Here is a 27319-nt window from a genome sequence, read left to right as displayed (position 1 = left end):
GCATTAGGTTAGATTGTAATTTTATATAATGGTAATGTTAAGGTGTTGGACGAACTATGGGTTGGTTTTTATCTTATTAGTGTTCATCCGATGGTTGTTAGAATAAACAGTGTGATATACGCCTTGTGATATTTCTTTGGTATCTTGCTTCTCTTGTAAGATATTTATAGCTTCTTGTTGTGGTTATTAGTTTTTGGTTTGGTAGAGATTATCATGTCATGTAAAGAGTTAAAGTTGGATAGTAATAGTTATGAACCTAATACCTTATGAATTATCTATCGCCCACTCTCGTAGCCTTATTTATTCTCGCAATTATCATGTTATGAGGGTCGGTCAAGATTCACAATGATAAGCTAGGTAATTTAGTTAAATGGTAAGTTAAGGCCGCCTATATACTTTTTGTCATGTCCTTGAAGGCTCATCTTGTTCATTGATGTATAACATTATTATTTGATTTTTTATCATATGCTATTGAGTTACATATGACAATATGATATATTTTCTATCAGTAGCACTCAATTCCTTACTTAGTATCTTAAAAAGCATGTTATGACTTTACTAAGGTCATCTGTGATTACATATTATTATTATAATGTTTCGTCATCAAGTTAGTGCCTATGACCTTGTTTAGGCCTCGACAGATACTAATACTAATGGGTGTTTCATCTATATACTGACTGATATATTGTGCCTACAATTGGCAAACTATGTCTATAGGTTGAGTAGATCATGCATAAGGTTTAGGTAGACTATACCTATAGGATAAGAAGGTTATACCTATGGGAAAAAAATTATATTATACTATAACGATTAAGCGTTGTATTGATCAACTCCACAAATACTTAAGAAAGTTCAGTTATGATTATCACTAGGGTCCAGGTAGGGGTCTAGTAGTGGAATTTATTAATTATTTGACTAATGGTTAATGTGTGTTTTTTATACATAATAGTTTTATGGTGGCTAGGTAAGGTTATTATTTTCTTCAGTTTTGTGAAGTATCTTATTATCGGAAGGTAATGTGGTGCACTTCTCTTTTTCTTCTTACTTTTTTATTCAATCCTTGCACATTAGTTTCAATTCATTTTTTTATTTGACTTACATGCTTGATACATTATTTTTTCCAGATGCTCTAAAGCCTTGGGGAGTTGCATTAATGCCTACATATATTAAGAAGAGACCAGTCAGCCTATGGGATAACACAAATGAGTTTTTAATAGATTGCTTAACTATTTTCCTTTCAAGAGCTATTAGAGTCTCAAGGGTTTACCTATTTTGTTGTTTATATTTCTTTGGGTTGGTCAGGCCTCTATCCTACTAATATTTTATTTAGGATTGTTGACTAGATTGTCGGGTAGTATAGCTATGTTTGTGAGCATTTTGGCCTTGTGTATTGAATAGTTGTAGGCGGTTGGTTAGTTAGGTCTTGTTGTTGTTGTTGATAGTTTAGTTTTCTATTGGACTAACTTAAATATTACATACCCACATTTAGTTTAGGTGTAAAATCATGATAGACTCAATGTCCTGCATTATACTTAATTTTTCTTGAATATTATGGTGGCTTTGATGGCCCAAATAGGACTTGTGTGCTACTAGTTTATTGCTTTATATAAACTATTGGGAGTAACTATTTCCTTTGCAGAGTTGTTGAAAAAGGTGTTACCAATTGAGGTATTACTTTTAATCTGATATTTACTTATTCTATTACTTAATTACATATGGCTTATATGAGCCATTGGCAAATGGCTCATCATGATCGACACAAGATTATGTTTCGGCATTATGTGCCAGTTACACCCCTCAAGTTTAGGAACAATTAACTTTGTATCAAAGCAGTATAATAATGCTAAGGATTCTGCAAGCCGTGTCTAGCAAAATCTTGCTTATAAACTTGTTCTGCACCAAATTCTATAATACATAAGATACAAATATTATTTAGGAAATTTACCTTTTCTACTCAAGCCATGCAATAGAGCTAACTCATAAGGTAGAATTATTTAGCTTACAATTTTTATTTTGATTGTATATAGAAATACATTAGACACATTAGACAATAGGTGCTCAAAATCCAGATGCACCCACTGGCGTGAGTGCCACCTATTAATAAGTTCAACCAATTAAAGTAGGGAAGAGATCTTCATATTTCTCCTAAACTTTGAATTTACAGAAGGAGGCCCTAGGAGTTATTAGACCTCAAACTCCTATCCCTATAGAATAGACGTTTAGGAAAGTAGTTTATAAGCTAGGTTAGATAAAAGTCACTGTGTGCCTACTAATGGCACCAAATATACCTTGATCTTTTGAAAGATAAATAAGACTGAGGGTTTGAGAGTTCTTTTCTTTAAGTATTCCCTAATATATAGGGGCAGACCAATTAGAGGCCCCTCACCACTTTATTGACCACATGTATAATTTTTTCAAGTAATGCAGACTTCAGCTATAGAGTTTATTGAGTTAGTTATATTTAGGTGTAACGACCTAATTTTTTGGAACCAGAACATCAAACGGTGCTCATGATCCCAAAGGACAACTAACTAACCCCCTATGATATCTGTTTCTAAGCACTGTATAATATAGGTAATCAATGCAGAAAACTGGCAGAAACTGGCCATAAGGTTTGAAACATATAAAATACTCAAAACTGAAAATTGAATACTCATACATCTGTTCGAAAAGCCTCCAAACTATCATAACTATGGATTTGATGGGACATGTCCCCAACTAAATCTGTCTACTGAAACTAAACTAAATCTGATGCACAAACCATAACTGAAAACATCACAACTCAAAATACTGAAACTCGGATACTGCTTTACTAACATCGAAACTCACTACTAATACTGAGATACTGAAAAGCTGAATCTGTTGATAAAGAAAATTCAGTACTGAAATTGAGATCAGTCCCATCTAGTGAGTGATCTTGGAAATTGATGATACTAAAGCTGATTAACTGAATCTACTCATATGAATGACTGAAAGCTGAGCTTACTACTCTTGACTGACTGAATCTGAGACCAAACATCTCTAATGGATGATCCCTAAATCTACTATTAATGATAAGAAAAAATTATGTCTGATATCAAACCTATCTAACATAAGATCTCTAAATATGATAATGAGAATACTCAACTAAATTTGAGACTGAGATCAAGCCTATCTAACGGGTGATCTCTGGATCTAATAATGAGATTACTCAACTAAATCTGTGACTAAGATCAAGCCTATCAAAGGGGTGATCTTGAGATCTGATAATGAGATTACTCAACAAAATCAGAGATTGAGATCAAGCCAATCTAACGAGTGATCTATGGATCTGATAATGAGATTACTCAACTGAATCTGAAACAAAGATCAAGTCTATCTAATTGATGATCTCAGGTTCTGATAATGAGATTACTCAACTGAATCTAAGAGTGAGATCAAGCCTATCTAATGGGTGATCTCGAGATTTGATAATGAGATTACTAAATTGAATCTAAGACTGAGATTAAGCCTATCTAACGGGTGATCTCTGGATCTGATAATGAGATTACTCAGCTGAATCTGAGACTAAGATCAAGCCTATCTAATGGGTGATCATGGGATCTGATAATGAGATTACTCAACAAAATTTGAGACTGAGATCAAGCCTATCTAACGGGTAATCTCAGAATCTGATAATGAGATTACTCAACTAAATCTGAGACTGAGATCAAGCCTATCTAATGGGTGATCTTGGGATCTGATAATGCTGATACTGATCAACTCTATGAAAGACCATGCCCATCTAGCAGGTGGTCCATAAATCTATGGAACTGTCAGAGTTTCGTACCGAGATGGGTGACTGTATCTGACAGCCCTAATTTCTGAGTTCTAATCTATAGACTGATACTGGAACTACAATTGTAGGAGTTCTTACTTAACCGACATGCCCCAAATCTAAATTGGTGGGGTCAAACTTGTAACCCCGGCTAGAAGGGTGTCAATACCGTGCCACAAGTAAATACCTCAACTCTGGTCAAGCCTCTCTAACGGGTGACCCTCACAAGAAGTCAAGCCTAAGGTAGTGTAATAGTCAAGCCTTATTCTAACGTGTGACTCCTGTATCCTGCACGGGATATGCAGTTCTGGAGTTTAGGGATTGCTCCCAACGACTCTGCCTCTCGAAAGGGGAGCCGCCATCCCTACACTCACTCGGTGCTAGCTCCTACTCCCAACTGAAAGACCCTGAACTGATTTTTAACTAAACTTAAACTGAGCTGAATTTGATACTGATCATGTTTCTCAAATGATCTGATTGGGTTAAGCTGAACTCACTTGGCTCCGTATCTAACGGAATATTATTGAATAGCGTTATCTGACTACATGATACTGAGCTCTGAATAGATTACATAAATGCTACTAAGGTTTGAACTGAACACTCGAATACTACTAGATCTGAGCTGAGTACTAAACTAAGGCTAGAATACTACTGATACTGAGATTACTAAGATTTCTGAGATTTCTTATGTTCTGTATTTGTCTGAGAGTACAGAGTTCTATAACTTACTACATTTTGAGAATCGTGGCTTGATTGAGATTTTTGAGAAAAATGATATTGGCTCTAGACTGAAACTAATTTGTCGGGTATAAATACCCCCAAGACTCGATAAGATAAAAGTAAAACAGAACCATTCTTGAATAATCAATACCATGGACATTCATTCACCATCACAATCACTAAAACATCTTTTCAAGCATTTAGGAATCATAAATATGTGATAATATAGGGAGACATGCTATTGGCTTATACTTCACTCAATAAGATCTTGCATCAAACACTTAGCATGTATTAAAGAACACATATTTGGGGAATTTAATGCTATCATGTCATAATTCATTCATTAAGACTTTTCAACAAACACTAGGCATGCATGGGCTTGCACACAATTGGGGATTTCTAGCCGACATGCTCTAATGGCTCTAATTCCTTCACATGAGCATTTTATCAAATATATGGGGAGCATGCTTTGCTTATTCAATAATTTCTACACTTAATTGACATGAACATATCTCTTAACAAGAAACTTGAAGAGTGTTTATCATGAAAATCACATGAATATCACATACTAGGGTTAAATCTTGAAAACCTTGTAAATAAATATGAATAAAATTCAATAATAGCATGAACATTAATTTCAACTCATATGAACCATGCAAACTCATAAAAATAAAGTCTTTGAAAATTTAGAAGAGGATTCTTGTGCTTCTTGGATGCAAGAGACCCAAGAATCAACATCTTCATACCTTAGGGAAACTCTTTCTTGAAGGCTCTTGGAGAGAATCTTGATTTCTTGATTTCTCTTGATTTTTCTTGAAGAAGAAAGAAGGGTTTTGATTTTGTAGGAAATCCTAGGGTTTTATGTTGAAGATGAGAAATGAAGTTTTGATCCTTGATCGGATATAAATAGGGGCTGAAAAGAGTGGGAAAAGACCCAAAAAGCCTTTTTGAAATGAGTTAAAAATGCTGAACGGGGGCTGTGACGGTCAAAGTGACGATCCATCGCTTAGTCTGATCATCCATCAGATCGTCCTTCACACATCAGTTAGAAAAAGAATATACTGCCTTGATGTGATGGTCTTAACAACGGTTTGTCACAAACACGACGGTCTGTCGGATCATCCGTCGTACATTGGCTAGGATGAGGCCACACTGCCTCAGCGGCGATGGTCCATCTCAGCCTTGATGGTCCGGCGTCCTGGCCATCACACTTGGGCCAAGAAAGAGAGTCAAGGCCTTTGTTGAGATGAGCTAGGTGATGTTCCGTCCCAAGCTCGATGGTCCATCAACCCGGCCGTCGCACCTGGGCGGTTCCGACTAGTTTCAGTAAAATGGCCATAACTTCCTCGTCTGATGCCAGATTTTGACAAAATTTGTATCGATTGAAAGTTTATTCAATTCCCTACATGAAAATTATTTGATATTAGGGTAATTCTACAACATTTAAAATATTTTGCACTTAGGAAGGAACTTCTCAATCTTGTAGGGCCGAATTTACGTTTCATTGAACATGCTCTAAGGCTCAGACTACGAGAGAATTTTTTAGGGTCTTACATTAGGCTTATAGATATAGAAATAATATGGTACAGATGTCGATAGGGACAATGTACCTCCATCCACTTGATATCACTCAACAAAGGCTTTTTAAGATCACTATTTGGCTAGAATAATTTTGGATGCCATAACTGATCATATCCTGAACCTTTGTAAAGGAGGCATTAGTGTTAAGGACTATAAGATGAGATTTGATGTCATTTTAAAGTATGCACCGATGATTTTAGATATGATGTGTTATATAACGTATAGATTTAAGAAGATTTACTGGTGGCTAGTAATTAAGATGGACATAGCTGGTCTTTTGTGTTTTCTTATAAATAGAACGATTTTTTTCTAGTATTGGTATGGCGCCATACATGTAACACCCCACATTTTTGGGCTAGAATTCGAACCGCTGTTCATACATGTATTAACTTAAAACCAATGATTCCCAAGTAAATACAAGTGTCATGATCATTATCCTATTATTAAGAGGGCTTATAAGGTGAAAAAAATGTCCATAGGAAACACTTAAAAGCAAAGTAGAGTTAAGAGCTCTTGATTCAACCAAATTTTTGGAATTCGATCCCACAATGGTCATATTTGAACATGTATAATTTCTAGAATATATAGGATTTTTTAGATCAAGACCCATCAAACTATAGATAACTGAGCCCTCTTTCCAGCGCATTTGAATTTACCTTGATCTGACACCCAAGCAAAAAGTTATGAACATTTTTATGAGGAACCAATGAGGAACTGCAATGGCTCCACGACGTGGAGTATATATGTAATACCCTATATATTTCTAAGCTAAAAAATAAACCATTGTTCCTACGCATGAAGCCTCCTATCCTTTGATTCATTTTTGAGTACATGAATTAGGATGAGTATCCTAGTGATAAAAGCTTATGATGTGTTAACAATGTTCATAACAGTCACTTAGAGTAAGCCAAGATAAGAACTTTTGATTCCACCAAATTTTTGTGTGTGATTTCACATAGGTCATCTTTAAACGAGCATAACTTGGTTTATGTCACGACCCGAACTAGGGCCTGGTCGTGACGGACATCCCAAACCTTGAGGGCTTGGAACATCCCTCTCTATCTGGTAAGCATGTACACATTTATATAAATAAAAAAGATGCAGAAACATAATCTGCTATGGAAACATGGTAAATTTTGAATTTAGCATAAGTATGATAATTGAAAATCAATAACCTCTAATAACATCTGACTCAGTCTGAAATCTCTACTAGAGGAAAATGTGACAACTGTCTGAAAACTAGGACTAGGCCCCCAGTAGACCAAAATGATAATGAGGGACATAATCTGAAAGACGGGCCTTCTGGAATAGAGAAGGCTCACCAACTAATCACTGCAACTCTATCTGACAAATCTAATGCCTTTCTGGACCCCTAGACTCACCCTCAGAACCTAGAGAGAGGAGGGGGGATCGATACAGATGTACTAGTACACAAAGAAATCCAAAATAAAGATTATATGTAAATAAAATAGTTTGGGAAAAACCTTTGTCAAAACATTATCCATCAAGTGGCTTTTCAAACACATGGGCGCATTTCTGCAAAATATGTAACCTACCTGTCAATGTAAGTTCTGATCTATATATTACTTCTGAGTTAGGTGGCACTCCCTTACAATTTTGGTATTCTACAGGCGGTATGGAATCCGCCATTGACTCGGCGGGGAAGCCCCCAGCCCAAGTGTGCCGCAAGGGTTGGAGTTCCTGAATCTGATATACCACAGGGCTCTAGGCCAGCGAATAAATAAACTCGAATCGGTAAATCATAGTTTTGTGTGATGAGTTGTTTAATACTCACGCCTTCTTTGGGGAACCACCTAAACTCTCTTTATGCCCAATTTTATCCTATTCTAAATCATGCATGTTTCTAGTTTCAACATCTGAAAAGTCTGATTTCAAACATGTATTAAATCTATTCTGAATTATCATGGCATAATCTGAATTAGTATCATCACACCAAGAGTTGCAAGTTTTATTTCTGATCCATAATGCATCATGCATAATTCTTTCATTAAAACACAGTTCAGACCACCCAAACATGTAAACAATATAAAAGATTTCATGTTTCGAGAACACAAGTAAAAACTATGCTGAGATTGTTCAAACATATGGTGGTCATGTTCTTTTGGTAAAATCATGCACTCTTTCATTATATAAATATTTTCAACATTTATCAATATGCACAACCCTCTCTTTCGAATTCAAAACCATAAATTAATTTGTAGGATTAATCAAGATATTTCATATCATGCTTTTCAAGATACATTCAAAACAATATATATCATAAGAAAATTGAGAAAATCATACCAAGAGAGGGATTCATGTGCGGCATGCTCTCAATTCATTCATAAATCATAAAACATTCACATACGTATATATATAATTTTAAATCAATTTGGGGAAGGTCAAAAGACCAAAACAATACCGTCAAGATTTCTAAAATATGAATGTATTAATAAATCTGAAAATCTCTTTCTTAAAATCATGATTTCTATGCCCATAAGATTTTTAGAAAAAACCTGCGTACTTCAAAATAGGAAAACAATGGGTGTCTCTTGAAGCCTATGAACCGGGGATTTCGAATCTTCAATCGATTATGAAAACCCACGGTTGACTCTTGAGTTTCTTGAAGTTCTTCTTTGAAGCTCTAGAGAGGATTCTTGATTATTTTGATGAAAGTAGGGTTAAGTTGCTCATACCCTAAATCCTTTGTTTGGAGGGTTTTAATGGCTAGGAAAAAGTTAAAATTACCCTTAATGACTCCTAAAAGAAACTTGAAATTTGAACTTAAAAACTCGATTTTAGGTGCCACTGTGACGCGCCACAATCATGGTGGTCCACTAAAATTTGACGAGTGGGAAATTGAGTGCCTCCGTGATGTGCCACCATTGTGGAGCCCCACTGGAATTTGACGATTGTCAATTTGACCCTCTCCGCAACGCGCTAGACACAAAAATGACGATGTTTACAACTGGAACTTTAAATTATTCATAACTTCCTAACTGAGGGTTTATTTTGGACAAATATTATATTGTTGGACAGATAATTTTGTAATCTATGTAATGAAAGGTGGAAATCTAGGGAATTCCACATGAAAATTAATTTAGATCATTCTAAAAGCTAATGCTTAGGCTTTCCATATACGGAATTTAGCTAAGAAGACATCAGAATATTATAGTTTATAGGTAGTATTTTATAGATTTATACCCTCCAAATTGTAGAGAATTGAATAAGATTTCCGTCGACACCAAATTTACCTAAAACGGACACCCAGTGAAGAAGTTATGGGGATTTAAAGTTTCAGCAGTGTTATTTTAGTTAGTGCTGCGTCGCGCCATAAGCCAAAAATAATATTTGTCAATTTCTAGTGTCTCTCTGTGATTCCACCACATCTTGGTGAGTTTCCAAGTCATATAAAGTGGCAACGCAATTTCTCCTCGTCGCGCCAGGGGCCTAAATTGAGAAATTTTTACAAAAATTAAAAGACACATCTAGAGAGGTATTTGGGTCACCTTCCCACCCCTAGATAAGATCCCAAACACGGAATTAAGCCATTATTTCACCAAAACATACTCTTTTTCATCAAAATCCTCTCAAGAATACATTAGGGATTCAATTGGGGGATTCAAGTTCAAGCAAATTCTACCATCAAATTCCAAGAATCTCTCCGTCAATCTTCACTAAATCAAGAACTAAGGTATGCGTAGTGTTCATCTATGGATCCATTTCATTCATAGAGATCAAAAACCATGTTTTCAATATTATTTTATGATTTTCTTTTTGTGATATGAGCATGTACATATTGATGATTGTTGTTTAAGTTTCAATATGATATTTAAAGGTGTTATCATGAAGTCTATGTGTTTGCTAATTGAAAACTCATGATCTTTGTGTGATTTAATATGGTGAGATTTAAGAACACACCTAGGCTAAAAGAATTCATGCAAAGTGTTTGATAAAAGGCCTAGGATGATAGAATTCATGTCCCATGATTCAATAGTGCTTAAATGACAAGTCCACGTTCTATGCTCTATAATTTCACATGAATTTCATATTAATGTTATATGTTGTTGTTCTAATATGGAATGAGCATGATATTAAAGCTATGTAAGTATATACATGTTGTATGAATTCCATTCCATGTATAAGAAGTTGAGAATCATGTATAGTATGAAATCCCCTACTTATGATATTATGAATTTTGGACTCTATTCTTATGATCAAGTCAGTCATGTGTGTCAGTTTCCTTCTATCGAGTCCTAGGGGTACTTGTACCCAAAAAATATAGCAGTATTCCTAGAGCCATGTCATGATTTCACGATACTCTCAGTCAAGCCATGTTCCATAAAACTCAGTCAGTCATGTGACTCAGGAAAGTGCAGTAACTCAGTTAATCTCAGTTAAACTCAGTAACCTCAGTACTCAGTGATATCAGAAACATCAGAAATTCTAGTGCTCTCAGAAAGTTTAGTAATCTTCGTAATTCAGTAATCTCAAAAATCTTAAGAACTCAGTACTCAGTAAGATCAGTACTCTCATGAACTCAATTTAGCTCTGCTAAATAATACCACTAACATTAGTTCAGTTCAATTAATCAGTTCAGTGTCTATTCAGTTGGGAGTAGGATTCAGCACTTAGTAAACCCAAGGATGGGGACTCACCTATTACAGTCAGAGGTTGTGATTCCTAGAAGCAATCCTAGCATTCCAGAACTACGTAGCCAGCGTAGGTTGAGATGTCCCTAGCCATAGGGATAATGCATCTCTTTTGAGTTTACTTGATAGTAGGGCAGACGAAATGAGCTCCTAAAAATAAAATAGGGTTACTCAGATATTGTCTTTACCCGTGGAATGGTATTGACACCCTTCTAACTGAGGTTACAGGTTGGACCCCAACATGTTCAGTTCTGGGGTATGTCGGCTAGATGATTACCTCACACAGTCTCAATTGCAGCCATAGTCTCAGTTTCAGTCTCAGTCTCAGTTTCAGTAATAGAATTTAGATAGTTTTTCAAAATATCAGGACTGTCAAATATAGTCAACTCAGATACGATATGGAACTCAGCTATTTCTACCACATTCATGACTGTTAGATACAGTCACTCATGTTATTATTATTACCAGTTCACAAAACTCGTATTATCAGTATTCACATTCATGACTGTTAGATACAGTCAATCAGATTAATTCTTTATAATTATACTGTCAGATACAGTCGACCAGACCAGTCCTTCCTAATTAGGATTGTTATATACAGTTATTCATGTATCAGTAACATAGTACTAGTCCGTCAGTTTTTGGTAATACAATATCCGTTCCTCACTTATTAGTGATTTACATGCTCAGTGTTCAGTACCAATTTATTATAATTCAAACTGTCAGAAATAGTTGTCCATCTATTCAGTATCTCAGTATCAGTACACTCATGTTGTCAGTATTCAGACCTAGTAGTTAGTATCTCCATGAGTTCAGTTACAGTTACGTATGCATGTATGTATTCTCACATTCATATCAGTCAGCATTGTTCATGGATATAACCCTTTGTATTTAGCCTACCTCACATGCATACTTATTACATTCCAATGTACTGAAGCATTTGTGCTACGATGTTTTATTTTTATGCTACACCATAAGTTCAGAGACACGAGTTCTAGATCAGCAGTAGCATTCCAGCCGCAGAGTAGCAGTGAGTCCTTATCCATTAGAGGATGATATTATTTTATTATATTTATTATTTCAGTTCAATTTTTCTAGACGGAGTTAGTTGAAGACATGTTCCTTCAACTCTTTATTCAGACAGTTTAGAGGCTTTTAGACTATAGCTTGTCAGATAGGTATTTCAAATTTGTTTTTGTATTGTTATACCATTTTCAGACATTATTCTTATCAGATGTTTATCTAGTTTAAACCTTATGGCCTTTTAGTTTATGTTTCCATATTTTTTAGTTTTTTATGCGGTATACAGGTACAGATATCAGTCATGGGTAAGATAATGGTCCTTCGGGGCCATGAGCACCATGTAGCGTTCCAGTTTAGAAAATCAGGTCATTACAATATAATTCCTGTATTCTTTTTTAAAAGCCCAAGGGGCATTTTGGTTATTTATTTTTGACCCTAAACACCCAAGGAATGGATTAAATCCTTAAAAGGGTATTATTTTCCCACTTTTCATCTGTTAAAACTTCCATAAACCCTTCCCTTATACCCAAGAACATGAAATTAAAGCTTTCTTCCCCAAGAATTCAAGAATTCAAGTTCCAATTTTAAGCTTTCTTCAAGAATTCATCTAATTTAGGTATGTGGGGTATTCATCAATGGGTTTCTTCTACCCATTGAGTTACAAGATCCCCATTTTTTTCAAGTATGACCTTTTAAATCTTCTTTGTAAAGTTATCCATGTACATCATGAATTTAATCCATTTTTCTTAGTAATTTGAATTCAAGCCATGTCAAAATATTTCCCCCTATGTCATGTTTAATCAATATCACGATAAACTCTTGAATTTGTGTATTAAACCATGTGAATATAATATCTCCCCAAGTTCAATTCATCCCATGTTCAAATTTATGTAATTCATCCATTTAGTGAAGTGTTTTTTGTTATGGGTCTTTGAACTATAATTTTCTCCCAGTTTTTTAAATGATGTTATTGTAGTTAAAGTGATTATTTAGTTTTGGAGGATTATGAATACCCAATACCTATATGTTTATCTATGTCTTTATTTCCATGTTATAAGTCAGACATGTCATGATTTTTATTACTATGTTGAGATTATCATGTTCATGCTGAGCACTTATCAGTATAGTGTTAAACCATTAATAACATCAGTATCATTTAGTTAGGAGTAGGACTTATCACTGAGTAAATATAGAGATAGCAGCTTCCTCGCTAGTTTAGGCAGAGTCATTAACAACAATCCTTAAGTTCCATAACTACATATCTAGCGTGGGATATGAGGGGTCACCAGTAAATTTAGGCTTGACTTCCCCCTAAGAGGTTAACCTTTAGTTTAGGTTTGACTCCCTAGTCCTTTGACACATCCGTTTAGTGGATCAACACAACTATGTGTTAGTACCGTGGCAAGGTACTGACACCCTTCTAATTAGAGATATAAGTTAGACCTCGATATCTCAGATTGGGGTATGTCGGTTACATAATAGCTGCCATAATTTCAATCAGTGCTCACTCTATATCAGTTTAAGTTTGCTTGTCCAAAGAATTAGATTTTCAATTATTTAGTCTGTCAGTTTTACAAATTATTTCATTATATGCCTTACTTGGTCTTGCATTCATCTTACCTGTTCATGTTTTCATGTTTAGTATCCATACATGCTCCTTAGTACAATTTTATAGCCTATTTAGCTTTACATGATATTTGCATACAATATTCATGTTTTATCGCATCCCAACTTACAGAATTATTTTCAACTCATGATTTATAAATCTCACTTTGACCTATCATTTTTACATACAACCATGTTTTAAATCCATTTTTTAGCAAACAACTTATGTCCTTAGTTTTAAAGCATGTTTTAAATATTTTTATGATTTAGTTTATGTCCTGATATACTCAGTACACTCCAAAGTACTGACCATATATATGAGTTTGTGGCTACATGTATGTACCAGGTGTAACTCACACACTAGGGTTAGACAGTTCTCAACTTTCAGCCAGCAGGTGATAAGTCCTTAATTTTGGGGACTTCAATTTGTTCTAATTCATTTATTGTATTTATTATCCTTATTGATTTGTGGTAGTTGGAGGCATATCCCAGCTATCTATAGTCAGTATAGTAGAGGCATTATAGATAGTCAATCAGAACCATGATATGTAATTCAAGTTCTTTCTTTAGATTTATCATGTTGTAAACTTTATCAGTATTATATTCATTTATATTTTCTCATGATTATGCTTTCGTTCAACATATTTAGCTTATAGCTATATTTTAAATTAGTTGCTTAAGTATCATACCAGTACATGGGTTATCTTGGTTTCAATTGTAGTTCTAAACGTTGTGTTACAACCATGGGGTAGTCTTGGATCGTGAAAAACTTAATATCAGAGCATAAGGTTGAAGTCTCCAAACAAGTCTATTAATTTGTGTCAAGTAGGGTCTTGCATAACGGTACAGAGACATCTGTACTTTTCTTTGAAAGGCTATAGGGAATTTAAGAAATGTTTTGCTTTTTTCATATCTCAGCATGCTCTAGAGATGTTCTCTAAGAAACTTCTACAGATTCTCATCATGCTCCATTCATGCCAACTCTACCTTATTTTTAAGGTAATAAAAATAGTCAAGCTTAAATTTCTATTGATAAAGTTCTCATATAGTCCCCACAAATAGTGGGATTGCATGTTGTCTCAAAAGGTATCCCACCAGTGCCTTTATGCTCCTAAGTGTGAGAGATTTCATTCATGATTATGAAAAAATATGCAATTAGAAAAAGTCAGTTTTGCCCTCAAATTCCTTCTCAGAACCCTATGATAGCATATAATTTAGAGTTAGAAGCATGAACCCAAAAGTTTAGCAGTAATAAAATGGGGATAATGTTTATCTGGATTTAGGAAATTATGTATCCATATGGATAGTTGTATGAAAAGTGAACAAGTAGGCTTTAAATAGTGTATGCAAGAATTTAAGTTTATTGATTTGAAATTAGTATGATGATGTGGGTATGATCTAGAGGTGTACCCAAGGTGATATGGGATTGTATTATTTCTAAGTTTTTGAAGTATGTGTGCTTAGATAGTACCATTGAGTTGTTAAGTGCGAATGAGGATAGTAATGTAGTATATGACGTTCTTACCAACTAAGTTATGAGTTTAGGTTATTGATATTGGGTATTTAGGTGTAATGGTAATTCTTATGGTTTTGGTGAAAATATAAGTTTAGATACACGACATTAGTAAGTTATGAAGAAAAAGAGGCAGATTATGTGTTTAGTGTGGCAAGTATATTATTGAGAAGGGTATAAATATGTGATGGTGATTGTTGAAGCTAAATAAAGTTAGGATATTATATATTAAGGGAGTGTTCAATAATGAAGTTTATAGTTCATTTAAAAGTTTAGGAATATCCATGTTAAGTGTTAGAATCTAAGTTTGAATCTTGGATGATTAAACTAACAAAAAGAAGAGTTAAAATTCTTGATATTCTGAACTCAAGGTTTGGTGATACTCCTGAAAATTTTGAGTTAGTATTTAAGTTATTATATGATGATTATTGGGTCTATAAAAGTTAAGATTTCTATCTCATAAGGAAGTACTAGTAGTGGGTTTTACACTATTAGGTGTAGTCTTTCAAGGGGAGTTTCATATTTATGTGTATTATTATATCTTGGACTCTAGAGTAGAGTGGTTGCAGCTCATTTAGATTTTATTGAAAAGTGTCCACATAATTAGAATAAGATGAAGAGTGAAAAGTTTAGGTTTTAATTTTATATTGGATTTTAGATCATTTTACTAATAATTAATGGATAAATATTACAGCTTAAAGGCCCAAATATAAATACATATTTATATATACATCTACTTTCTAAATATTAAAAATTAATAAAACAAATTGAAAAGTATTTAAAAAGTAGATTATAATTAATATTTTATGTATAAAAGTTAAATTATATGCATGCATATACAACAACAACAACAAAAAACCTAGTATATTCCCATATAGTGGGGTCTGGGGAGGGTAGAGTATACGCAGTCCATACCACTACCTCTAAAGAGGTCGAAAGGCTATTTCCTATAGACCCCCGGCTTAAGACAAAAGACAGTATGAAAGAGCAACAAAAGCATAGAACATGATAAAATAACATATGTACGACATCAAAAAATATATTGTACATTGCCAAACACAGGACACCAAGTTCAACCTAAATACTGACTGCGACTCATTCACACCCTTAGCCCTCTATCCTAATGCTATTCCTCCATAACTTCCTATCTAGGGTCATGTCCTCAGTCAACTGTAATTACTCCAAGTCACACTTAATCACTTCTCTCCAGCATTTCTTCGGTCTACCTCTACCCCACTTGAAACCTTCCAAGGCCAACCTCTCACATCTACGAACTGGGGTATCCACGCCCCTTCTCATCACATGACCAAACCACCTCAACCTCACTTCCAGCATTTTATCCTCCACTGATACTACTTCAACCTTTTCTTGAATAATTTTATTCCTAACCCTGTCAGCCCTCGAGAATCCACACATCCAGCGCAACATCCTCATTTTCGCCACCTTAAACTTTTTGATATGAGAATTCTTAACCGGCCAACATCCACTCCATACAACATAGCAGACTGGAATGTAATTCTATAAAATTTTCCTTTCAACTTGGGGGGCACTTTCTTATCGCATAAAATTCTCGAAGCGAGCCTCCATTTCATCCAACCTGTCCCAATACGGTGAGAGACATCCTCATCTATCTCTCCATCCCCTGAATCATAGACCCGAGATACTTAAAACTATCCCTCTTGCAAACCGCCTGGGAATCCAACTTCATTATCATCTTCTCTTGCCAGGAATCACTAAGCTTGCACTCCAAGTACTCAGTCTTGGTCCTAATCAACCAAAACCCTTTAGACTCTAGGGTTTGTCTCCAAACCTCCAGCTTATCGTTAACCCCTTGTCGCGACTCCTCAATTAAAATAATATCATCCGTGAAAAGCATACACCAAGGCACCTCGCCTTGAATATTCCGCGTCAACACAATCATCACCAAAACAAATAAATGCATATATATATCTATAATATATTAAAAGTGTAAATATCCTTAGAAAGTGAATTGAACTTTTTGCCCTTCATTGAAATCCTTGCTTTAAAAAAAATCATCTTTCTCACTATTTCTTCTTAATATTTAAACAAAATCGTCTTTTTCACTATTTAGTCCTAATATTTAAGAGTTGAAAATTAATTAAATGTATTTATGGTAAAAAATTTCCTTATTAGAAGACATCAAAATTTCTATATCTTTTTTCTAATTTAAGAATTGAAAATTAATTAAATATATTTATGGTAAATGTTTCCTTATTTGAAGTCATACAACTGAAATATTTTTTATTATTTTAATAATTCTAAATCAACGAAATTTAATTTTAAGAATATTTAAAAATCTAAAAATAAATATAAAACTATTAGAATAAGAAAAAATTGAGAAGTTCCGGATTTTTAAATGTTTTAAGTATGTAATAGAATGTAATCAATAAATTTGTAAAGACTTGACTTTAAAAATAAGGAACGATTTTAAATATAACTATAACTATATATTTATATATATATATATATATATATATATATATATATATATATATTCATAACACAAATATGGTTTAAATTGATTCGTCTCTCTTATCTTGTGGCAACAAGGGAAAGAGGTACACATTTGTAAAAGTGATACCAACAACCACTTGGAATTGGAAAACATATGTGTTTATGTGTTTATGTTTACATTATTACATTAAAGTGTGAAAGACTTTTGAAAAGTGATTTGAACTTTTACACTTTATTAAAATCTCCGCAATAGATAAAATCATTTAATTTTAAATAATCAAACATTACACGTGCGAGACACGTTAGACTAAACTAGTATATATATATATATACACACACACATATATATTTACACACATACACACATATATATATTTATATATATATATATATTATGTCGGTTTGATTTGGGTTCGATTTGACTTTTTTTTAGTTAACACCAAACAAAACCAAGAATGGTCGTTTTTTTTTTCAAACGCCAAACCAACCAAACCAAACCATAAGTTGGTTTTTGTATCGTTTGGTATGGTTCTTCGGTTTGGTTTGACTTGACGGTTTGGTTTGTAGACCCCTAATTTTTATTATTATGTTTAAACTACCATGTTCATGTTGAGCACTTATCAATACAGTACCATATTATGTTAAACCATTATTAACACCAGTGTCATTCAGTTGGGAGTAGGACTTAGCACCGAGTGAACATAGGGAAGACGGCTCCTCTGTCAGTTTTAGGCAGGGTCGTTAGCAGCAATCCTTAGGTTCCTAAACTACGTAGCCATTGTGGGATATGAGGGGTCACCCATCAGTTTAGGATTGACGTTCTCTCAGGGGTCACCTGTTAGTTTAGGATTGACTCCTTGGTCCTTCGGGACATAAGTTTCGTAGATCCACACAGCCAGTACCTGTGGCAAGGTACTGATACCCTTTCAACTGGAGAAATAAGTTAGACCTCAATAATTCAAATTGCGGCTTGTTGGTTACATGATAGCTCCCATAGTTTCACTCGGTACTCACTCTATAACTGTTCAGGTTTGCTTGACCAAGAAATCAGATTTTTAGTAACTTAGCCAGTCAGTTTTATAGATTATTTCAGTACATGCCTTACTTGGCCTTGCATTCATCTTAACAATTCATGTTTTTATGCTCAGGATCCATACATGATCCTCAGTATGGTTTTACAGTCTATTCAGCTTTACATAAAATTTACCTACAATATACATATTTTACCGTTTCCCAGCTTACAAAATTATTTTCAGCTCATTATTTATAAATCTCACTATGGCTGACGGTTTTCACATGTAGCCCTGCCTTAAATGGATGTTTCAGTAAATAACTTATTTTCTCAGTTTTAAAGCATGTTTTAAATATTTTCATGATTTAGTTTATATCCTAATTTACTTAGCACATTTCAAAGTACTGACAATATATATGCGTTTGTGGCTACATTCTTTCATAATGTAGGTACCAGATATAGCTCACACACTAGGGTCAGACAGTTCTCCTCTTTCAACCAGCAGGTTATAAGCCCTCTTACTTTGGGGTCTCCAGCTTTTTCGGTTCGTGTATTGTATATTATTATCCTTATTGATTTATGGTAATTGGAGGCATGTTCCAGCTATCTATAGTCAGTATAGTAAAGGCTTCATAGATAGTCAGTCAGAGTCATGATATGTAATTCAAGTTCTTTCTTCAGATCTATCACATTGTAAACTTTATCAGTATTACATTCATTTAGATTTTCTCATGATTATGCTTCCGCTTAGCAAATTTAGCTTATATATACATTTTGAATTAGTTGCTCAAGTATCATGCCAGTACATGGGTTACTAGGGGGTTGTCTCGGGTCGTGACAATACTAATCTATATTTATAGAGAAATATTGATTGTCTCATTATTGGTTTGAGGTTGGAGAGGTAGGGTTGGTCGAACCCAACTTGGTATAGTAGGCCATGGGAAAGGTTACGGTTAGTAGAGAGTTGTTGTTGATAGCTTAGAGCTACCAGAAATCATATTCAAATGCTAGGAAATAGGACTTACAGTTTGATGTTAATGATTTGTTTATTTTTTTTTTGAAAGTTTTGTCTATGAAAGGTCTTATTTGTTTTGACAGCAAGGGCAAGTTAATCCCTCGATACATTGTTTAGGCAGGAAGGGCAAGTTGATCCCTCTTTTCATCGAGTCATGTCATATTATGTGATGGATAGTTAGAGTTTCTTATCGGTTAGAGCATCCTTCTAAGTTAGAGATAGTGCACACAATCTATCATGTTTTTTATGTTACGAAAGTGTATCAAAGATCTAGCATATATGGTACCGACAATATCTGTTCAAATTTTAAAGGAACTGACTTACGAAGAAGTCCTTGTTGCTGTAATAGATCGCTAGATTAGGAGATTGCGGAATAAGAATATAACTTTAGAAAAGTTGTTATGACAGGACCATAAAGTTGAGGCTATGACATGGCAAGCTGAAAAGGAAATGAAGCCTAGATATCCCCACATCGTCACTCCTTTAGATGATAAGCAAAATTGATAGTTATATACCTGTTTTTTAGTACCTAAGGTACATTACCTATATATTATATGAGATCTTGTTTTGTTTTCTATAGTTCCATGTAAATATCATCATTCAAGCATGACTTCCCTAAATTTGAAGCATGTAATACTCGATAATTTTGTTATATTTAAATAAATTGGATTACAATTGACGATCCAGTGTATTATGTTTCACATCAACTGCTGATCCGATGTAAGGAGTATAATTTTAAATGGATAGTTGTACCAATTAATATGTGCATTAATTTATTTGGAATTATTATACTAAAAAAAGGGCCAGGGGAGTTTGAAAACAAAAATTCTAGTTGTCAGCTTTATTATAGAATTGTTATTAATGGACTGGTTTATGATGAGCATTTATCCAAATCCAAAAGGAGTTTGAGATCCCCAAAACTACCAAATAAAATTTCCTTGTGTCTAGTTGCTAGTGCACAAAACCGATCACCAATCCGGCAGTAAAAAAGTTCTGACCATTTCATCATGGAATGTCTAGGTAGAACTATGTCAAAAACTGGGTTGGGTCAAAATTAGTATAAAAGTGTGTTTTGACTTAATTTTTCATTCCAAAATAAAAATCCAGGTTTAATGAGGGAATTTTAGAGAGGTAGCTATGGTTTTAATCTCCTAAGGTATGATTTCACCGTATTTATAGTGACTCGCAAGTTCCAAGTTCGGATATATTTGGTAATATCTGCAACTTGTTGTAGTTGTGTTTTTGAGAAATTCTAACATAGTAGTGCAGGTGGATCCTTCTAAAGACATGTTTGTCTTGGTATTTCATATATTTTATCAAGGTATTCTTCTTCTTGTCACCTTTCTTTGTAATTCCTATTCTGGTCTTATTTGTATAAATTTAAAAAAAAAAAAAATGATGTTTTGCATAGCGTGGCTATAGGCAGATTCTTTTTCATGCTGAGTTGGGTTGTAATAACTGTATAATGATGTTGTTAAGTTATTGGAGGGAGAGGAGGTTGGTTTGCTTCTTATTAGAGTTACGTATGGCAGTGGTTTCATCAAATAACTTGAAGTTCACCTTACAATATTTCATCAAAAGCTCCACTCTTGTAAGATTTTGATTGCTTCTTTTTATGCACATCTTGTTTTTGATGGATATTATGATGTTGTTTGTTGAGTAAAATTAGGTCGATCATAGCGACAACCTTAATGCCTTGTCAATTTGAAATGGCATATTCTTGTAGTCTTCTTGTTTGTCATAATTTTTGTGTTTTAGTGGGTTGGTTGGGCTTCATAGAGGCACCATTGGAGATTTAGTTTAAAGTAAAGTTAGGGATTTCTTTTTTATTTTTGGCATGACCCTGAAGTCCCAATCTTGTCATAACATGTATAACATCGTTATGCAACTTATGACCATATACTATTGAGTGATCTGCCACAACATGATATAGTTTCTATTAGTTGCAATCTACTCCTTCCTTAGTGGCCCAGAAAAGGCAATTATGATTGTACTGAGATTGTCAATGATAACATGCTATTGTTGTTATATTTTTATGATCTGGTCGCAACTCGTGAATTTGTTCTGGACTCAGCAGATACTGACACGACATGGTATTTTAGCCTACAATCTCACTAATATATCGAGCCTATAGGTTGTGCAAATTATGCTTAAGGGTTGGGTAGATTTTTCCTAGAGGCCAAGAAAACCATATCTATAGGGCAGACAAGTTGTACCTATAGGGCAGCAGTTATATTTACTGTGATACTTAAGAGGTTGATTTATCTATGACATCTAGAATTTAGGATGACCAGTTCAGAATCTCAATGGATACTAGGTTAGGGGGCTAGTAAGGGTATTAGAGAGAGATAGCACTATATTTGAGATAGTTTGCACTAATGAGGGCTTTTGGCTATTATGTGTTTTTTGATCTTATTAGGGTTATGAGGGCCATGCATTATCATTTGCTGTGTTTATGTATTACCTTGTGTAGGAAGGAAAGGTATTGTACTTCTTCCGTTTTTATTAAATATTTGTATGCAAATTTCAATTTTAGCTTCTAGTTTTCCTTTCATAATTGGTACAGCATTTTGTACAGATGTACCATGGCATGTGGGCGTTGCATTCATGCCTGCAGATTCTAAGAAATGACAATAAAAACCCTCCAAATAGAACAGTTGAGTTTTTAGTATATTGGTTGACTCCTTACCTTTTAAGAGTCGTCAGAGTCTCAAAGGTTTGCCTATTTGTTTATTTATAGTTTTTAGGTAGGTAGGGCTTTGTCCTGCCAATTATCGTGTTCATAAAGGATTGCACACTGGTTTATTAGATTGTATAGCTATGTTGGTTACCATTTTAGCCTTGTATGTTGCTTAGCTGTTACTGTTGACTAGCTGAAACTTATTGTTATTACTGATCATTTAGCTGCCTGTTGACCTAGCTTACATTGTATATATCTGGAAACAGTGGTACCTCTGGAAATACTTGAAACGCTGGTTGGTTACATCATAATAGACCCTCTCTGTGGGATATACCGGAGAGGAGTCATGGATATTGATATTGGTCATTGGATTGTATATGAGTTGACAAAGCCCCCATGGGTCCTATCATCATATTCATTGCATTTCATGTGTATTGTGCATATTTTGTGTGGTATTATTGGCTTTGATGTGATATCTATCTTTGTGTACGTCTTCTCGTATTTGTTGGTGCTATATCTGTATACTTGTCTTTCATTTCTTGAAATTTCGGGGTATATGTGAATATGGTAGAACCATTAGTGGCTAGTGTGGGATACTATTTGGGACATTTTTTTATTATCGGTGACTTGCCCCTAGTGTTTATTTTATATGATTTATTTTCTACTTTTTTGTCAGCATATGATAACTACTAAGTACATTTAGACCGTACTCACCTCTACTGTGCCTTTTTGGTGAAAATCCAGGTTTGAGTGCACAACATGACAATTGATTCAGGCGGTACTACTTTGACTATACATATTCGAGGTAGAAATTAATCTATGCATCCGAAGTTGACTACTACTTTTTTCTTATCTAGACTATGTCCTTCTTGCATTCATAGATAGAATTGTTCCTTTTTGATATGTTATGCATATTTTGACTTCGAGTTGCATTAGTTAGTTCTTATACTGTGAAACTAGGTTTTGGGATTTAGTTTGGTATCTTGATTGTATTTTTCCGCTATTATGGTGTTTGTGAGAGTCTTGTCTTGGATTTTGATATTATCTTTCATTTCATATCAGTTTGGGTGATAGGCTTACTTGTCAAGGCATGCCGTGACAAGTTCCATCATGACCCTTGATTTTTGGTTGTGAAAAATTGGCATTAGTGCAAAGTTCATTGGTCTCAATTGTGTAAGAATAGGGTATCTAATAGAGTCTTGCGGAACAGTACATAGACATTCGTATCTATCATAGAAAGGCTATAAGACGTCTTTTGAAAACTCCCCTTAGTTTGTTCCTCATCGTGTGGATATTTCATACTTTGTGTTCTAAATTTAAAATCACAATTTTCTCTGCTGATGGTGAAGACTAGATTCTATAAGGTTAGAGATGTGGAGCTCTCATTCGAGGAGAAAACCAGTCTAGAGGATGAGTTGTGAGTCGTGGATAGGCTCGAGGTAGTAGGCGGGCACGAAGATCTTCCTTGTCTAAAGGTAGCACTAGGGGAATCTCCCCTGAGCCTCAGGTTGAGCATGTTGGAGTTATAGGGATGCCACGACCAAACCAGGGCATGGTCATGACAGGTATCTTATGTCCCACGTGGATTGGAGATCACCCCTTACACCTAACCAAACCAAACACAACATCCCTTAAGGTCGAATGAATTTAGAACATATAAAAAGATAGCGTGCAATAAGCTTTAGAAAATTCAAAACATGTTATAAACAACAACCGGTGACCAGCCAAACAACCAACCAGCACTGCCCAACAACCACAGTAGTCCAAACAAAGGCTTCTAAAAAGAACCAAAACTGAATATCTCTGAAGTGTCGGGACATGTCCCCGACTCTAGCCAAAAATCAAATCTAAATAATCTGAGACCTAAGAGACCAAAACATGAAATGTAGATTTCTGATGTATGGAAGTTCACCCCTTCAACGTCAACTCACCAGTTGATCCCGAATCTTAATCACTAAGCGGGAGTAGTAAAAGTATGAATGATTACTGCATCGCATGGGAATACAACGTCTGAAGACGGTTAATAGTTGGAGCGCTACCATGAAACTCAGGATAAGGATAACATAATGTCATGATCAACAGTTTAAAATCATTCAAAACCAATACATATACATACAAACATATATATATATATATATACATATACACACACTTCAAATGCCGGGATAGAGAAACAAGGCTTAACATGCGCTTTAAAACTTTAGCCTTGATTGTGTAGCTCAACCATCATAACATGTACCCACATGCGCATTTATCACATAATCCCATTCATTGAACCACAATACACACTTAGGCACAAATTATTGGTATCGTCACACCAACTACACTTGCATAGTAATAAAAACATGCCAGAATTTCATCACTTGGGGGAAATTCATAACCCCCTTGGTTCAATTTTACAAATTCCTACATTTTCATAATTAAAAACCAATTTCACATTATGGGGTAGGGACCATAACCACTTCAAAAGTTATAAGTTTGGGAAAATCACAATTCCCTAGTACGTTCACCATACCCATCCACCCACAAGTTCAAAGCCATAATTAAAGCATGATTAATCACATGTAAACTATGATACAACATTATTCAACAACAAGTATTCAAAATCCTGAACCCTTGTTATAAAATTAACATAATATCTCATAAACAATACTTTAAAATACGTGCTTTTAACAAATTAACAATGAAGGAAGAGAAACATTCCTTAAACACCAAGAAATTTAGAGAGAAATCGACCCTTGAGCCCTTAGATGGCCAACTTGATGAAACCCTAGATTGACTTGCTTAAGGGAATTCATAGAACCTTTTGCAGTTTTTGAGAAGTTAAATAGATTTGTTTCTGAGTTCTATTGATGCCCAAAGGGGTTATAAGACGTGGGTTTCAATTTAGGTAAGAGGTGAAATGTCCAGAATGTACTTAACTTAAAAGTTAAAAAAGTGCTGCCATTTACTACAGGTCAAACATTTACTCATAGCCACTTCTTAGGACTCATCACAACTAGCCATAACCAAGACGGTCTCTAAGAAACCTTCCGACTATTGACCCTATGACTCAAATGATACCACTCGTAATAAGACCCTATGAGTTTTGGTAATCACATAACCCAATTGGGTAAAACTGGACATCCTACGATTTTCACCCAATGACTTGTAACAATTCCTTATGGATCATAGTGAGCCCACTCATACTCAGAGTAGAACGTAACCACTTAATTTCCAATTTGGTTACGATTTCATTTTAATGAATAGTTATGAGTCTTTATGAATCGTGTCCCCAAGTCATACCTAAGACAGCAACTCAAGCACCATTTAATGTACACCTTACGACTAGGGTCACCTAACCCATCGAAACACATTATGACTCATTAGATGATTTATTGCCAGGGTTAAAAGCTCCAAACTTAAAAAAAATTTGAGGACCCAAAAATCGAGGGCGTTACATACTCCCCCCTTAGGATCATTCGTCCTCGAATGATAGGATAAGGAATTTATTAGCATGATTTGACTTCGCATACCTCTACTCTTACCTTTAACAAAGACAAAAAAACAAAGATGGTTAGGAATACACATACAATAAGCACGATTATCCATAACTGAAAACCAGAATGGATACTTGGACTTCATGTCCTCTTCGATTTCCCAAGTATCTTACTCAGCCTTGTGGTTCCTCCGAAGAACCTTTACTGAAGCCATATCCTTCGTCTGTAACCGATGGATTTTCCGATTCGAAATCTTAACTGGGACTTCTCGTAGGATAAGGAATCCAAAATACCAACCTTCTTCAAGGGAAAAACCATTAAAGGATCACATACGCACTTCCTCAACATCGAAACATGAAACACTAGGTGAAAGGATCTCCAACTAGAAGGCAACTCCAATTCATATGAAACATTACCAACCTTCTTCAACACTAAGTACGAATAGACATAACGGGGACTGAGCTTCCCCTTCTTACAAAACTGCATTACTTTCTTAATGGGAGATACCTTTAAGAACACCTAATCACCAACACTGAACTCCAACTCCCTTTGCCTCATATCCTCATAGGACTTTTGGCAACTTTGGGCAGTCTTGAGTCTATCCTGAATCACCTTTACCTTTTCCATGGCTTAGTGAACCAAATTAGGGCCAAACAACTTATTTTCACTGATCTAAAATCACTTAATAGGAGACCTAAACCTCCAACAATATAAGGCCTCAAACAAAGTCATACTAATGTAGAGTGATAACTATTGTTATGGAAAATTCTATTAGAGGGAAGTAGTTAACACAACCACCCCTAAAATCAAACACATAAGACCTAAGCATATTTTCCAAGACCTAAATTGTCCTTTTTGCTTACCCATCCATTTGTGGGCGAAAAGTAGTACTAAGTGTCACCTTAGTTCCCAAGCCTTGCTTGGAACAACCTCTAAAATTAAGATGAAAACTGAGTACCCCAATCAGATATGATGGAAATTGAAGTACCATGCAACTTCATGATTTTCTTAATGATCAACCTGGCATAATTTTCAAAAGAGAAATTAGTCCTCACTGGCTAAATGTGGGTAGACTTAGTCTCCTATCCATGATGACCAAAATCGAATCAAATTGTTGGCGAGATGGCAAAAGACCGGTAATAAAATTCGTATTAATTATCTCCTATTTCCACACTAATAGTTCAATCTCTTGAGTCAATCCCCTGGGCCTAAAGTGATCTACCTTCACTTGCTGAGACACTATACACTTAGCTTTAACATTGGCCACATCCTGCTTTGTATTATTTCACCAATAAATTTCCTTCACATCATGATACTTGTTTGTCGAACCAGGATATAGCATAACGTGACTCATGAGCTTCAACCAAATTTCTTTCTCATAACCTATCAACATCGGGAACACATAATATACCTTGGTACCTCAAGATACCATCACTAACAATCTCAAAAACCATTACTTTCTTCCTACGTACATCATTCTTAATTTGCATCAGAATAGGATCCAACACTTGCTTCTCCTTTACTTCAGCACCAAGAGATGACCTAACCACCTCTTGAACAATAAAACCACCATTCTTGTAATCTAAGAGAGACTTCGAGATTATCGAAATGGTGAATATCCTTTACAAAATCATGCTTCTCCTCATCTACATAAGACAAGCTTCCCATGGATAACTTGCTAAGAGCATCAGCAACCACGTTAGTTTTACCTGGATGATAGTGGAGACTCATGTCATAGTCCTTTAGAAAATCAAGCCACCTCCTATGC

Source organism: Capsicum annuum, unplaced genomic scaffold (genome assembly GCF_002878395.1).
Source record: "Capsicum annuum cultivar UCD-10X-F1 unplaced genomic scaffold, UCD10Xv1.1 ctg2800, whole genome shotgun sequence".
NCBI classification, from domain to species: Eukaryota; Viridiplantae; Streptophyta; class Magnoliopsida; order Solanales; family Solanaceae; genus Capsicum; species Capsicum annuum.
The sequence above is the reverse complement of the archived record's forward strand: the minus strand, read 5'-3'. Positions refer to the sequence as shown.